Here is a 13,843-nt window from a genome sequence, read left to right on the forward strand (position 1 = left end):
CTATGTGATTCAATTAATGTCTGAATTTACAGTTCGCACTATGATATGCGAAATGATCTGGGGGTGTCATTAACTTTGTATTGACAGTGGTCCACATATGGCAGTGTGAACTGTCTGCAAGTCGGGTGCGATGCGGGAACCTGCAGTGGATTCGCAGGGTTCATGTATTGCACCGCACCAAAAAGGTCAAGTTCATGTAAATAATCTTATCAATACATATTTATCTTTTTAAAAAAAAATAGTTTCTAGGAATAGTTTGCAATTATTTCCATACAGAGGGACATACTTAAAGAGAAACTGCAGTCTGCTCACATAATTTGTAATAAAAACATCTTTGCCATTCTGAAGCTTCCCTCCAACCACTTTGCATATTATTTTATATATACTGTGATTCTGTACTTGCCAAATATGCTGCAGAAATCTCCCTCCACTAAGTCTGGCTGTAGCCATATTAACTGTGGGCAGCTGAAGCTGCTGCCTGTTCTCTTCCTGGATTTACACAGACACACATACACATACATATATATATATATGTATATATATATATATATATATATACAGACATCTAGACACACACACATATATACAGACAGACACACTCTCACCACTACTTGCCTGCACATTTCTCCTCTCTCGATGATAACTCATGGATCTCTGCAGTCTGCTGTTATCTCCACCCTCATCCAGCCCCCTCCAGCTCTGCAGCTCTCTTTGGTTCTTCTATGATTTATCCCTTCTCCGCTCTTCTGCCCCCCCTTGCTGGCCAACTCTCATGAAGGTGAGAGCTGTGCATGATGTCCCTAGTCTAGGTTTATTACCAGACAAGAAAGAGGAAATGGGCTGTATAAGGTAATTACTGCCAGAAAAAAAAATGTTTTACTATCCAAAGTTAAAACAACAAGGGTAGAGGATTAAATAGAAGGACAGATGAAAAAAATTACTGAAGAGCTGCTTTAAGCACAATTTGCATTGCTACATATTGTTACATTGTACTAGTCCTCCTTACATTGAAAGTCTATAGGGTGGATCTATTAAAGCAGTAGACATGGGTCACTTATCTTAGTAAACATGCTAAAGCTGTGTTCGCTTTGAATATTCAGTTGTGTGCAATGAAATAAAGTAAAAAACACACAGAATTTTTTCTTGTACATGATTGAATGATTGATGTGTAAACATTGTCACCTTATTCACTAAGCTTTGAGTACTTGCATTCAGTGACCATTCCTTACTCCTTTAGTAAATCAACCACTGTGAACTAGTATAAGTATCTAAATTCTGTAATAAAATCATCTTGCTATAAACATGCAGAGCAGGAATCTAGGAGATAGAGGGTCAGAATGCTGAGCTCATAAGGTCTGTAGTACTTTATATAGTATTTTCAGAGCCAATTCCAACGTATTTGTTGCAGTAATGCATGGCGTGGTGTGTTGCAGTGCCATTAACTTTGAATGGCACCCTAACACACTTTACAGTAGCAGGCAACACATCAGCATAGTCAAAAGGCTCAATGCATGTTCCTTATGGGCCTCATTCTAACTCTGTGAACATGCTTATAGAGGAGGGAGCCCGTTGATGACCTCATTAATAAGCTGCTGCTTCATTATTGTTTAGTCATAAGGTGGTGTGGGTCATGGACAAAGCTTTATTGCTTAGCAGCAGCATCTGTGCGGGGGTCCAGGGCATGATGCTTGGCAGTGGTACCCAAGTAACAAGGCTGGCTGAATAGAATTTTAAATCATTTACCATGAAAGACATCCATATTTTTTTTTTAATCAGTACAATTGACGTCTGAATTTATGTATTTCAAATGTGTAGAACTCAGCAGAAATGCTGTACATGTATATAGGATCAATATCGCACAAAGCAGTCAGCTAGTCTTTGCTGTGGCTGATATAAAAAAGCTGAAGGTAAAATCTCATTACTTGCCGTGGTTTACCACACTTTGCAATTTGTTCTTGGTTTTGCAATGGTCTGATAGAGTTTATGTCCTACATTTTATTGCTCTCTGACATCCTGAGCTTGGTAACCCAAACTGAATTAGCACAGGTGCAGTGCTGTAAATACCCACAATAATCTCCATATTGTCTGTAAAATTCCCCAGTGTACATGTTCTTAATGAACAGCTATTCTGAGCTAATCTAGAAATTAGTCTGGAGCATTTCAGCCACATTGTCATCTGATCACAGTACATTGTGGGTTGCATAGTTTTGTGCCCAAATAATTGTCAAGAAACAAAATTAAGGCATGCACTTTTTTTATGTAAGATGCTAGGGGTGCTGCTTACATTAGTGAAAGACTTATTAAAGCAAAAATAAACCCTAAACAAATGGCATTAAGTTTGCTAAAGCATTGTGTATGATAAACCATAACCTTTTTTTTTTTTTTTTTTTTTAGTTTTTAGTTTATTTTTTAAATTTAAGCATTTTTTTTTACCTTTTTCATCCTTTGCTGCATCTCAGTACTGCTTAAGTCCTGCAGCTTTTATGCAGCTACTGTTTAAGGGGGTGACAATGCAGGAGCATCATTTGAAGACATAGAGCAGGGATTCCCAAACTGCGGCCCTGCAGCTTTTGAGGAACTACACATCCCATGAGGCATTGTAAAACTCTGACATTCACATACATGTCTAGGCATGATGGAAATTGTAGTTCCTGAACAACTGGAGGGCGGTAGTTTGGGAATCCCTGACATAGAGCACTGTCTCCCTTTAACTAAATGTGCCTGAACAATGAACTTATGGCAGGTAATATTGCAATGAAAGCTGCAGAATTGAAAAGATAAAAAAAATTACTTTAAAAATACATAAACACATTAAAGCTTATATGAGATGTAGTGTTTTGGGTGTCACAGCCATGTATTTAATAAAATGTCCTCTAATACTTCTTTGGTTAACTCTACTGGATGTTTTTTTGAAATGCAATGGTAAGGTGAGATTGAAGAGTGCAGGTCCTCAAACCCTCAAGCCAGTGGTAGCTTTATGATATAGGAGGGCTCAAGTGTGGCCCCTGATGTGACCACAGGGCTGCAAATAATGTTCATTGAATGGTATGCCACCAGGGACTGTAGACATGGTGCAGGAAATAGACAAAGATTTTCAAAGGCTATGGAATTTGCTGAAGACGTTGTTGGAGATCGGGGACATGCTTAAAAGTCATTTATGAACTGGGGGCACATATCTGAAGGCAGTTATAGTTAAAAAAGAAAACATACAATAGAATACGAGAAATCTCTGTTATTACAGCTTCTGTACAAATCAAAAGGAAGAAAACATACAAAGTGAAAAGGGGTGGATAACACAGAAAAAAGTAAGATAGTGTGAAATAAATAAACCAAGCCATTTAACTAATAGAAACCAAAATAATTTCCTTATTGAAGAAGCACTTAAATAAGGAAAACACAGACTACTGTCCGCAGCGATGTAGTGACAAATAAGCACAGGTTGGGCACCAGGATTCTAGCTGCTACTGATAGCATGGTTCCAACACAAAATTGATTGGTTCAGCTCTTAGGTTACAGCTTTTTTTTTTATAGACTTCTCTATAAGTAATGCCTTGCACATGATTGAAAGAGGGGCTGATGATCTCATCTTTGTGACGTCATCAACAATCCATGTACAGGTAAAAAAATATTAGCTGTTTATTATTAAAATATTAGATCAGGAGTATGATTCGTTTCTGCAGTGAGGCTGTGTTACTTCCCTTCTGACCTGATTCACAGTGGCAGAAGTGTCATGCCTAATATGCTCATGTCATGCTCAATAAATAATGCTTAAAAATGCTTTGGATACAAGTCTAAAGACCAAGGACAATTCTTGTTATCTCTGTTGTTTTTGAAGGCAATTATGCCACTTCAGATACTGGGACAGATGCCACAGTACTAGATGCTAGTACACTTGGTTCTTGTCTGCAGTATGTATATAAGTAATAATAGCTAATAATAACTATCAGTTTGGAATGCCAAGAAGACCCCCACTCAAGCTGTTAGCTATTTTGTGTTTTTTTTCACTATCTTGGGCTTCCTTTTGTATTACTGTTATTGTCATTATTTAGCAATCGTATGTCTCATCATTTTGCGGCACAGATATTTGAAAGCTATGTTCTTGTGCAGATATTTTTGTCAAATATATGATGATTTTTACTGGGTTTAGCATAATAGATATATCTTTAAAATGGAAGCTAGAATTGGTAAATTAGATTTGAACAGGTTTTTGGTGGGATTAGGATCAAGGGTTGTTTTTTAATTTGCATAATTGTAAGCATCATGCAGTACCCAAATGCTGCGTGGAATAATGTAGTTATAGTCTTGCTGCATTTAGGCTTAGCAAACCCAAAGCATGGTGGTCCTATTGAAAGCACGAAGCAAGAAATGTGTTACCATCTCTAATTTTATCCCTAAATACATAAACATCACATTAAGTTAGGTCTTAACCTACAATAAGATGCTAATATTCACCTTGTGTTCTATGTTTATTCCGGTATTTGCTTATTCTATGTCGTTTTGCTTAATAGTCAGTTTCCACATACACAGATTAAACAAGATACAAATTAAGCTGGCACATTTCCAGTGGGTTTGCCTATTTCTATCCACTTGTTTTACATGCAGAGACTGCTCAGTGTTTAGTCTTGCCTGGCTCATTTTATTGCTTTCCACACATTTATATTTAAACATACGCTTAACCAAATAAATATAGCTTTTCACAGTTTTTTTCATTGCTAAGTGTGGATGGACAATCTAACTTGTACCTACAAGAACTATCCGCTATTTTGGCCCCAGTTCATCCTTTTACTGTATTATATAAATGCACATAGAATAACATTTTCTTTATTACAGCTTGAAATTTTTGGATTCATAAGAAATGTAGACATGCATTAGTAACTGAGTTTAAAGGCTCTTTTGAGTGCTTACAAAGTTACTAATGAGCCAACACGTCTAGACCTGCCATCTGACAACTGTAACATTCACCTGTTGAGGCTAAAAGCGTTTGAGAATCATTATAAGAAATAAAAGATATCTGTACTTTTAAACTATATAACACATACCATATGCGGGGGCTGCCTTTTTTTCTCAGTATTTTGTAATTTCTTTAGTGATTGCATGACAGCAGTGCAGTCAAATTTGTAATTTATGGCTTCTTGTAAGACACTAAGGTTAATGACTATAGGTAAATAGGCTGTTCTCTTTGCAATGGGATTTTTCCTTAAATTAACACCCAATCACATGCAAGAAAAGAAAAAAAAAACTGTATTTTGCTAGCACGTGATTTGATAATGGAAGTTTGCAAAGTTTGACCACATTCACTAGACTGAGGGGAAATTCTCATGCAAAGTAACAGCCTATTTGAATTTAGAAAGTCAACCCTACTGACTTAAACAGGTGTCTGCAGACATGTTGCTGTCTGTACAATACAGACTGTGGACAGGTTAGGTGCAAACAAAGCTGTGCAATTTAGTATTAGAGAACTACATTTTTCAATAATGAGTGGTGTGCCATAGAATCTGGCATTTAACCAGTGACACATGGCTGCATGGAATTTGAACAATTTTTCTATATATTTGGGTTTCATCCCACAATACAAAAGTGTACTGTGATATCAGTTAGCCACATACTGTATGTGTTTGCTTGCTGTAGAACCTTTTTTAAAGGCTTGAGTAGGTGAGCAAGTTATTATTTTTTAGTTCCTTGTAAAGCATTGGTTCTACATAAATTAATGTATTCATTATTGACAACACCAATGCTGTACTTTGGCTTTTATCTCTGGTTTTTACTGATGTCCACACACAAATCTGATATCAGTTCTTACATAATAATATTGATCATGCTTGCTTGTCATCAGTGCCCTTTGAGTCTTATATCATGTATCATTAAACTGTATTGATTCAATTTTCCCTTGTCAGTTACATTTTATGTCAAAGCCTGTGTTGGCCTGAATTACAATGATGAAACTACCCACATTTACATGACCCACCAAAAACCAAATTATAAGTGGGTTTTGATTACATATTTTCAAGCTTTGTTACTCTACAGTTTCCATCACTTGTTTCCTTAAGGCTGGGTTCACGCTATTGCCTATTGCGAATTGGATACGGGTTGAAACGGTGAACAGGGACGCACCAGACGCCTGCTGTGAGCCGCTCTGTGCAGCAGTGTGAACCAGCCTTAAAGTGCACTGTAAACTGTTAAGCAGCAGTGGTAGATCACAATGTGGGTTTTACCAAGGGTCTAGAATCTAACTTTAATGTTAGTGGGCAGCAGAGTGGCTAAGTGGTTAACACTATATGGCAGCACTGGGGTTGTTGCTTCCAATCCCAACCATGGCACTACCTGCCTGACGTTTGCATGTTCTCCCTGTGTCTGCGTGGGTTTCCTCTGGGTACTTTGGTTTCCTCCTACACTCCAAAGACATGCTGGTAGGTTAATTGGCTTCTGTCTAAATTGGCCTTAGCATGTGTATGAGTGTGAGTTAGGGACCTTAGATTGTAAGCTCCATGAGGACAGGGACCAATGTGAATGTACAATATATATATGTAAAATGCTGCAGAAATTGTTGGCACTATACAAATACCTGTAGTTATAAACATAATAAATAGTTTGATGGCAGTGCACGATCTAAACATTTCACAATGCATTTTAAATCAGCTTCTGTGCATTGAAGGAACTCTCTGTTCATACAAACATTCCTGGCAATAGAGGAATGCCAGTGCCAGCTTATTATGGGGAAACAATAACAATCCGTTTTTCTAACTTCTCTAGTTACTTTGTACCCTGAGAATGATCTTCGCAGCTTTTGGGGCTGCCCCATGGATGTTTAGCTCTGTCCTGAGCTGTCTGAAGACTGTCATCTAAAATATATGAATGCCTTAATTAAGAGCTGCTATATACACCATTTTTCTCACCAAGAACAATGGGCTGTGCAAGGTTTTCCTGTTCTAAAAAGTCAGAGTATGGTCAAGATTCAAAACAACTTTTTTTCTATGATATAGCAGACAACTGGAAGTGCCCAAAAGATGCAGGGACATTTCCTTTTTCAGTGAAAAAAGGAAATGCTCATTGATTGACTAGAGAGATTTACAACATGTGATTAATATGCACTTTTGGTACTCATAAGTGTTCATTAATACTTAAATAGTTGAAGTATATCTAAAACCTAACATGTCAGTATGTTCTTACTCTTGTTCTTGTAATATCAAAATGTTCAGACCTTTTATTTATACTTTCTGCCCTAATTAAAGCATTTCCAGTGATCCTAACAACAAGGTATATCCAAAGGCACTTCCTTTCCTAGGGTGACAACTCTTTAGTTCAGCTGAGGTGGTGTCACTCTTTCCTGTGTACTCTCAAGTTTGTGTCAGAGCACCAGCATGTTCCACTATACTCATTACAGTAAAAATGTGACATTCAGCATATGGGGTGGGCAAATTTTCACAGAAAGAGTGTAAAGGATGAGTAAAGCTTGTATTTTTAAAAAATGAAATCCTGTTTTACAGACAGTGTTACACAAATGAATTGTCTTACTTTTACCAGCATTGCTAGATTGGAAACCAAGTGATTCTTGAACTTGTTGCATAATTGAAAATCTAGATGTAGCCTCTTATTTTTGGGTGGTCCAAATATTGCCAGCACAAGAAAATTAGGTGGCACTGAACGAAGACATTTTTCTACTGGTCTGTAGAATGGCAAGTACATTTTTTAGTAGCAATTAATGTAGCTAACTTAATGTATCATCATTTTGAACAAGAGATGAGCAGTTTGTCTGTTTCCAGTTTTTTTTTTTTATGCACTAATATTTACCTTTGCTTTTGGAGTGTTCCCTTGTTCCCGGCCCAAGCCATATTCAGGGCTACAGTCACATCAAGCTCTGTTCTCAACAGAATTGCTGTGTTCCTGAACCTGTTGTGACTTTTTTCTCGCAATTTTACGTGATCATATCTTTTATTGTGGAAAATTAGGAACAATGCTCAGTTGAGCATAGAGATTTCCCAGAATGTTGGACCAAAGCCAGGTTTATTTTTGTCATTTACAAGCTCAGACTTGTTAATTGTATTCTATTCTGTCTAATTCTCACCAAATGGTCCCATTTGTATGAGTTTGAGATTTTAATAATTAGTTACCAGTTGCAAGATTTTGTCAACAGACCCAATTTAAAATAATTTGGATTGATTCTAACTAGAAATCAATAGAGAACACAGCAAGGTTTTCATTTTAATTTAAAAGGCCTGGATTTTTTCCTAAATGTACATAAAATACATAGGTACTAACATTTATAGGTAAAGTTGATGCAGGGAATATCCGAATGCCTCTCGGGGATCAGGAATTCATTTTTTCCCCTGCTGGAGCAAATTGGATCATGCTTTGCTTGTTTTTTTGTTTGCCTTCATCTGGATCAACTGTGGTTATAGGATTGTGTATATGGAATTGTATGGTTGTTTTTTTTTTTATTTTTTATTTTTTTTATTGGTTGAAGTAGATGGACTTTTTTCAACCTGGCTATGTAAGTATGTAATTAATGTTGTGCTGGTGTATGGCATTTTCTTTAGTATTTATTGAATTAGCATGAAGCGCTTTTAGGTACCAACTTCTCATTCAGGAAAACAACATCTGTGTGTTTCTTTACTGCAAGCTGATATTACGCAATGTATTCCAAGATGTCACAGTTCTGGTGCAATTATCCTGAACTTTGGCTGACTCACATAGCTGTCAGAGAAGGAACAGTTTAGAAAGGCATGGCTTTGTAGATTGATGTTTGAATGAATTTACTTATTAAGTAGTCTTGACGTGGCTTTGGAGCATTGGTTTTATGGAATACTATTTGGCACACAGGGTTTAGTTTCTCAAAATAATTATATGTCTGCAATGAAATAAATGTATTATGGTTCTGCAAGCTGCATCATGTTAGGAGCTGCACACAGACTGGATTTGATCATCCATATTCTGTTCATCAGTATTTAGACATAAATAAAGAATTCTTAAGCAAATTTTATTATTTAACATGAAGAGACTTTTACTTTTTCTATTAAAATGTTATGTTTCACAGGGACTCTATTTATTTTTTAATACCTCTAGTTGAATTCATGAGTTTACATATCTGCTGTGGCCATTATGTTAGGGCCCTACTAAGCCTGTTGGAATTTTTATGATTTTTCTACTGTAGTATGCAACAGTAGGAACTTTATTATGGAAAAAAAAGATTTAGTTTTCAATTAGTCCTTTGTATGGTTTGTGTTGTATCCCCTTGTACCTTGTACCCCTTGTACTAAGTGAAAAATCTGTTCTTTTCCAACTGTATCAGTAGCAGGTTTTTATTAATCCTATTAATTTACAACATTCCACACTGGTTTTTAATTGACGTGTAGCTATAATTCAGTGAATGTTACTACATATTTAATTTTATATATTGTTAATATTTGGTCAGAGGTTCTTGCAATGTGGTAAATGAAAGATATTTACAGTATATTGAAAGGGGAATATATTGTTCTTGTATCTGTTGGTACTGGAATCATTTTTTTCAATACTATCAGAGTATTTGGTCAGCAGCAGTTTAGCAATTAGTGTAACTTTTATTAAGCTTGCTTCCACCCACTAGTATATAACATCCTAACCAACAGTACATAAGAGTTTTTCACCTTTGAATGTCTTTTATACATCTGGCTGAAGTTTGGGCAAGGTCAGGGCCTAATTAGTCCCAGTTTCTTAAGCAGGAATTTTGGCAAACATCCCTAATACAAAGCGCAGGGAGTTAGAGCTGGATTAGTAATCATGTACTTAATTTGCCAATGCAATTCTTCTGCAAACAAATAATTTGTATTATTTAAAAATAATATTTTTAACAGTTTACATTCTTAAAAAAATATTTCAGTGAGCACATTGATGATTGTGCATAAGGTCTACATCAATTTACATTTTAATGGCTTTCTTTTATATACTTCAAAAGTAAATAATAAGATAAGAATGAGTAACCATGTGTTTATGTGTTATAGTGACCTTATAAGTTTTTTGTTTTTTTTTTAAATAAATAACAATGCTCAATAACTCATGTTGCTGTTAGCAAATAAATAGATTTTGTTTTTGTTGTAAAGGTCAGTTTCTTTCATCACGTAGGCTGACAAACAGAGGTCATCTGTTACAATTAATCATTCGAATCATTAGCAAATGCCACTAGCACGGATTGCAATATCCATGTTGTCATTAATTTAGATGTATTACCCTGCTCCAGTTAGAGAAAAAAGAATCAGCTAATACTCTTCTAAATTTAATAAAATTCAACAGGCCAGTACACATGTGCTAATTTTAACTACATCCCCCCCCCCCCCCCCCCCAGCATTGACTGACTTACTGACATACACATGTGTATGTTGTCTGGTCTGGCAGAGCTTTCCTTGGTTTTATGAGGGATAGTAATAACCCGTGTTAGAGACAGTTTTACAAAAGTCAATAGACTGGTGGGGGTCAGGCCATCTTTCTTGATATGGGGGGTTCAAGTGCAGCATAATGTTCATTTTTAGTCTTTTTAAAAAACAAAAGAGACTGCATATATGACACAGGAGATGATCAGAAACTAGGAATATGCTACTAATAAAAGACTGCAAACGTGCTATAGGACTTATTGGAGACTGGGGAGTAGACATAGGGGTTTAGGGGGCAAATAGGCTGTTGAATGAGCAGTGAACATTGCTATTTGCAAAGATATTTCCCCCAGAGCCTATTTAATGGGGTGAAGCTCTGCTTCTATCATCCAAACAAAAATGCTGTTTTTTGTACATGAGTACACAAAGTGAGATTTCACCACATTCTCTAAGCTCTGGGGACAATTCTCTTACAAAGTGCAACTTACTTTGCAAATTTAATAGCCTATTTGCCTTTAGTACCCCATTATACCCCCATCACTATTGGCCCACAAACCTTCACTGGCCTAAGTAAGCACCCAGGCAAAGCAAAACAGACTACTGTGTTCAGGGGTCCCCATCGGTCACACAGTAGGTGCCAAAGATTGGACACCAGGGATGTAGACTGTTAAATAACTTACAATGGTTACATTAGTTCTTCTTTAAATATATAATACACATTTTTTTTTTTTTATATAAATAAATTTGGCAGTCTTTAAGAAAGCATAAATTGCCTAAACGAAAATGGGACACTGAAAGCTGCAATAAAAGCAAAACAATATATTTTATTATTTGCTTTAATGAAAACAGGAAGAGAACATGCCAACATCTTAGACCTTTCCTCTGTGCCCCGTGTTGCTATGACAACCACCAAGAACTGTATTGATGTGCAAATTAGATGCTTTCTGAATGCAGGTGTACCGACTCTTCTTTTAAAGATCTTTTTTTCTATTTTGATGTCATAGATGTATTATTCCTTTTTTCTTCATTCTCAAACTTATGCAGCAGTCTAACTATTATTTCCAATGTCCAGAAATGTTCTTATTAGCACAATTTCAAACCAAAGAGCATCTTTTATGGATACTACTTCCTAAAAGTATCTAAAATAAGTATTACCTAAACTTGATTAGTAGCTGGAGACTACCCAAGCAGCTCTTATTGCAGACACCTTGGTTTTTATCCCATCACCCCATCCTATTTGGAAGGTAAAACATTACCTGCAATGACATCATTTTCATAATTTTCACCAGGTCCTGGACCCAATACAGAAAATAAAAGCTGTCTGATATATACTGTATGAGGCATATTTAAAGTGGTTTTAAAGGCTTAAGGTTATTTTTTTACCTTCATGTATATACATGAAGGTAAAAAAAACCTTCTGTGTGCAGCAGCCTCCCCAGCCCTCCTTAATACCTGAGCTCCCTCTCAATCCAGCGATGTGCACGAGAGCATCACCTCTCGGGGGACTCACCCTCCTCATTGTTTGAGACAGTCAATCACAGCCAGTGAGCCAATGAAAAGAAAGAGGGGCTGGGCCAAGCTGCAGCTCCGTGTCTCAATAGACACGCAGAGCAACGACTCAGGAGCGTGCCTGCTTGGGTGCCTTCATTGCAAGCCGCTCTGTGTTCTTCAAAATGATGTGTATTGGTAATTGATCAAAATTACTGTCATTAGAATTAAACTTCTATTTCATGCAACAGTTGTAGGGATGACCTTTCTGTTACCTCTTTAGTGTGTTGTCTACAGAGAATTCTTCCTTTAATAAGTCAAATCATTATTTATTGCCAATGAAATGTATCATGACAGTCTTACAGGTTATGTGATATATTTTGTTTCCATAGAGCCATGTTAGATTGATTAAGCAGAATATTGGGACTCTAAAGTCATATCTTTGGCAACAGCTGGGGGATGTCTTACCGCCTAACCTAGAAACACTAGATTTAACTAATGTATAGCCAGACATCAGAATTAATAATGGATGGAAGTGATTTATAGTGACTTAAAAGTGTCCTGGTACTTTTGGAAGGAAGTTGAAGGGGCAACAGGCTTGAATAAACACATTTTTCCTTTTTGAAGGAAGCTTGTAATTAAATTGTCAGCAGAATGGCAACTGAAAAGGCCAATTTTAAGTGCTGACATTTGACCTGTGAGTGTTAGAGGAGTGTTATGTCACATTATAAAATCTGGAATCAAAGTTTAAATACTTAATTAGAGGAAATACCCTCAGAAGTTAATTATTCAATCCAGATGTAGATAAATGTCTTCTATTCTGATTTAGTTGTGTGGACCATTTATCTGATCCCAACTGTTATACAACCATGTGGACAGTTACAAACTGCTAAAGCAGATGAAAGATATTCCTTTTGACTAGTGTTAACTGTTCTTAAAAATAAAGTTGCACTTTACAAAACAGAGGGTTTTGATAACAGAAAACAAATATAGCTACTCTATAAATCTGATTGGCATTGCACTAGCGATAAAAATAAACAGACAGGCCAAATTTCAAAGACAGACAAATTTAAATGCTCAAGGTAGTATGAATATTTCATTGTGTATGTTGTACTATACATATTGGACACACAAGCTATTGCTCTTGGTATGTGGGTATATGTATATATAGATGTACACTGCTTGAAAAAATGAAAAGAAAAAAAAAAAAGAAATTAAAAAAGGAACACTTTGAAAACCCATCAGATCCCAATGGGGAAAAATATCATGGTGGATATCAATACTGATATGGACGGGGTAATGTGTTAGGAACAAAAGGATGCCACATCGGTTGATGGAAATTAAAATTATCAATCTACAGAGGGCTGAATTCAAAGACACCCAGAAAATCAAAGTGAAAAAATAACATAGCAGGCTAGTCCATTTTGCTGAAATTTCATTGCAGCAACTCAAAATGGTACTCAGTAGTGTGCATGCCTGATAACATTGGGGCATGCTCCTTTTGAGAAGACAAATGGTGTCCTGAGGTATTTCCTCCCAGATCTGGACCAGGGCATCACTGAGCTCCTGAACAGACTAAGGTGCAACCTGGTGGTGTCAGATGGACCAAAACATAATGTCCCAGAGGTGTTCTATTAGATTTAGGTCAGGTGAGTGTTGGGGCCATTCAGCTGTATCAATTCCTTAATCCTCCAGGAACTGGCTGCATACTCTCACCACATGAGGCTGGGCATTGTCGTGCATCACAGGGTGCCAGTGGTGGCCCTGCCAATTTTGGTGTTCATTGGAAAATGCCAATCGAGCTCCATGGTGCAGTGAGCACAGGACCCCCTAGAGAACGTTGGGCCTTCAGGCCACTATCAAGAAGTCTATTTCTGATTGTGTGGTCAAAAACATTCACACCAGTGGCCTGCTGAAGGTAATTTTGTAGGGCTCTGGCAGTGCTCATCCTGTTCCTCCTTGCACAAAGGAGCAGATACCAGACCTTCTGATGGGTTAAAGACCATCTACGGCCC

The 13,843-nt window shown here is 36.8% G+C and overlaps 1 protein-coding gene across 50 annotated transcripts in view; it reads left to right on the plus strand.

The window, feature by feature from the left end:
* Positions 1 to 13,843, plus strand: part of LOC309553369 (protocadherin gamma-C5-like) — a 764,755-nt gene that overhangs the window by 721,702 nt on the left and 29,210 nt on the right. The gene's annotated exons all lie outside the window — the stretch shown is intronic.

The sequence above is a fragment of the Pelophylax lessonae genome (assembly GCF_965119305.1).
Source record: "Pelophylax lessonae genome assembly, chromosome: 4".
NCBI classification, from domain to species: Eukaryota; Metazoa; Chordata; class Amphibia; order Anura; family Ranidae; genus Pelophylax; species Pelophylax lessonae.